Source organism: Syngnathus leptorhynchus, unplaced genomic scaffold (assembly GCF_054491065.1).
Source record: "Syngnathus leptorhynchus isolate UIUO unplaced genomic scaffold, UIUO_Slep HiC_scaffold_446, whole genome shotgun sequence".
NCBI classification, from domain to species: domain Eukaryota; kingdom Metazoa; phylum Chordata; class Actinopteri; order Syngnathiformes; family Syngnathidae; genus Syngnathus; species Syngnathus leptorhynchus.
The window spans coordinates 36243-40000 of record NW_028232384.1 but is presented as its reverse complement, the minus strand read 5'-3'; positions in this window follow the sequence as shown (position 1 = coordinate 40000).

The following is a 3758-nucleotide window of genomic DNA, read 5'->3' as shown; positions in this document are numbered from 1 at the left end:
GTGCTAGGTCGACCCCGACGCCGCTGGCCGCCGCCGCCGCCTTGCCGCTATCCCTCCGCACGTTTGGGGCCGGTGGCGACCCGCAGGACGGCCGACAACTCGCTCGTTTGGCGGGGCGATGCAAGGTTAGGCGAACTGGGCGGTAACTCGGGTTAGTCGAGGGGACTTCGCGGTGGACAGGGGGGTGCGAATCCGGCCGGGCGGCCCTTCGATGGAGCCTGGTGCAGGGACATTCAATGGGATGAGCCGCGCTCGCCGCGGAACCTTCGAGCGCCGCTACTCAGCAAGTAAACGAGAGGGAGCTGCGCCCGGCCTCGTAAGACGCCTCTTCTCCGGTGCGAGCGCCCCGACGCCGCTGGCCGCCGCCGCCGCCTTGCCGCTATCCCGCCGCGCGTTTGGGGAGGGAGGGCGACCCGTAGGACGGCCCGCCGACTACACGACCGTTTGCAGAGCGAGTGCAAGGTTAGGCGAGCTGGGCGGTAACTCGGGTTAGTCTGGGAGACTCGCGGTGGACAGGGTGGCGCGAATCCGGCCGGGCGGCCCCATCGATTAAGCATTGGTAGGGAGCCGAGGATGAGCCGTGCGAAGTGGCCTCGGAGGCGGTCCGTGGGGGACGACGGGGGGGGGGACGGGCGTCGGCCCTCCGGCCCGAGCAGAGAACGTTCGGTCACCCAAGCGGGAATCTGCGCCCCGGCCCGAGTCGGACTCGGTCGGTGCGGCCCGCTGAGGCCCTCAACTATTCCCGTACGCGGGGGTCGGGAGCTGCGGCGCTGCGCCGGCGACTTACCCGCGCGAGGCACGCACTGCGTGCGGCCAGGATGCGGAGTTGGATCGGCGCTGGTTGGGAACCCTCGGGGAACGAAGGCGGACGGCGGCCAGCCGGCGCCGACGAACCCGTCGGGGAGGGGGCTGGTGGCAGGCGCGATCGGCACTATTGCTGACTGCCGGGAGGGAAGCTGCGCCCCGGCCGAGTCAGACTCAGCCGTTGCGGCCCCCCCGAGCCCGCAGCGCGTAGCGCGGAAGCCATACGCCCCCCCGATGCGGAGCGACAGACGCCCCCGCGACCGCGGTTGGTCGGGAAGGCTTTTCGGATAGAGGTCGGACGGTGTGTGTGGACGCTTCCCGTGGTGCCGCCGCTATCAAGCCGGAGGGTTTGAGAAACGACATTCGCGGAAGGACCGGCGCGGCCGGCGGACGCTCGCACGCGCGGCGCCCGACACTCAGCCGCTCGCTCGGCCTCCGTGGATCGTGGCTAGGTGGGATGGATGCCAAACCGGGTCGTCTCGGTCTCGCCGCAGTACGGTCGCGCCGGGGCCTGCGGGGCGGCGCGGGGAGCGCACGCTCACGCGGCGGCCGGGGCGCTAGAGTGCGACCCGCAGTGGGTAGGAACCGTCCACCCGACGTCGGACGAGCCGAGGCCGATGGAGGCCCTACCAAGGCGGGTCATGAGTGCCAGTCGGTCAGTTGGGTGAGGGGGTACTCGGAGGCCCGCCGGGAGCAGACGGGCGACCGGGATGGGGGGCGTACGCGGGCGGGGCGCCGGGAGAAGACGGCCCGTCCGGGGTCGAATCTCGGCCTGTGTTTTCGGAGCCGGCCGGGCATCACGCTCCCTCCTTGGATGGACAACATTCGTAGTTGACACTTTGTGTCATTTTATCCGAGCGGGCGGGCGCCTCGAGAGGCGGACCGTCCGGGGCGACTCTCGGCCTGTGTTTTCGGAGCCGGCCGGGCCTCACGCTCCCTCCTTGGATGGACAACATTCGTAGTTGACACTTTGTGTCATTTTATCCGAGCGGGCGGGCGCCGCGAGGCGGACCGTCCGGGGCGACTCTCGGCCTGTGTTTTCGGAGCCGGCCGGGCCTCACGCTCCCTCCTTGGATGGGACAACATTCGTAGTTGACACTTTGTGTCATTTTATCCGAGCGGGCGGGCGCCGCGAGGCGGACCGTCCGGGGCGACTCTCGGCCTGTGTTTAAGGAGCCGGCCGGGCATCACGCTCCTTCCTTGGATGGACAACATTCGCAGTTGACACTTTGTGTCATTTTATCCGAGCAGACGGGCGCCGCGAGGCGGACCGTCCGGGGCGACTCTCGGCCTGTGTTTTCGGAGCCGGCCGGGCATCACGCTCCCTCCTTGGATGGACAACATTCGTAGTTGACACTTTGTGTCATTTTATCCGAGCAGACGGGCGCCGCGAGGCGACCGTCCGGGGCGACTCTCGGCCTGTGTTTAAGGAGCCGGCCGGCATCACGCTCCTTCCTTGGATGGACAACATTCGTAGTTGACACTTTGTGTCATTTTATCCGAGCGGGCGGGCGCCGCGAGGCGGACCGTCCGGGGCGACTCTCGGCCTGTGTTTAAGGAGCCGGCCGGGCATCACGCTCCTTCCTTGGATGGACAACATTCGCAGTTGACACTTTGTTGTCATTTTATCCGAGCAGACGGGCGCCGCGAGGCGGACCGTCCGGGGCGACTCTCGGCCTGTGTTTTCGGAGCCGGCCGGGCATCACGCTCCCTCCTTGGATGGACAACATTCGTAGTTGACACTTTGTGTCATTTTATCCGAGCAGACGGGCGCCGCGAGGCGGGACCGTCCGGGGCGACTCTCGGCCTGTGTTTAAGGAGCCGGCCGGGCATCACGCTCCTTCCTTGGATGGACAACATTCGTAGTTGACACTTTGTGTCATTTTATCCGAGCGGGCGGGCGCCGCGAGGCGGACCGTCCGGGGCGACTCTCGGCCTGTGTTTAAGGAGCCGGCCGGGCATCACGCTCCTTCCTTGGATGGACAACATTCGCAGTTGACACTTTGTGTCATTTTATCCGAGCAGACGGGCGCCGCGAGGCGGACCGTCCGGGGCGACTCTCGGCTGTGTTTAAGGAGCCGGCCGGGCATCACGCTCCTTCCTTGGATGGACAACATTCGCAGTTGACACTTTGTGTCATTTTATCCGAGCAGACGGGCGCCGCGAGGCGGACCGTCCGGGGCGACTCTCGGCCTGTGTTTAAGGAGCCGGCCGGGCCTCAAGCTCCCTCCTTGGATGGACAACATTCGTAGTTGACACTTTGTGTCATTTTATCCGAGCGGGCGGGACGCCGCGAGGCGGACCGTCCGGGGCGACTCTCGGCCTGTGTTTAAGGAGCCGGCCCGGGCATCACGCTCCTTCCTTGGATGGACAACATTCGCAGTTGACACTTTGTGTCATTTTATCCGAGCAGACGGGCGCCGCGAGGCGGACCGTCCGGGGCGACTCTCGGCCTGTGTTTTCGGAGCCGGCCGGGCATCACGCTCCCTCCTTGGATGGACAACATTCGTAGTTGACACTTTGTGTCATTTTATCCGAGCAGACGGGCGCCGCGAGGCGGACCGTCCGGGGCGACTCTCGGCCTGTGTTTAAGGAGCGGCCGGGCATCACGCTCCTTCCTTGGATGGACAACATTCGCAGTTGACACTTTGTGTCATTTTGTTCGGCCTGTGTTTAAGGAGGCGGCCGTCCTCCACTCGGTCCGTGTTTAAGGAGCGACACTCGCGCTCCGGTTCGGCCTGTATTTAGGGAGGCGGCCGTCCTCCGCTTGGTCTGTGTTAAGGGCGACACTCTGTCCATGTTTGAGGAGCCTGGCCCTGACGCTCCTCTCCGGCCTGTGTTTAAGGAGGCGGCCGTCCTCCCCTTGGTCCGTGTTAAGGGCGACACTCGGTCCATGTTTGAGGAGCCTGGCCCTGACGCTCCTCTCCGGCCTGTGTTTAAGGAGGCGGCCGTCC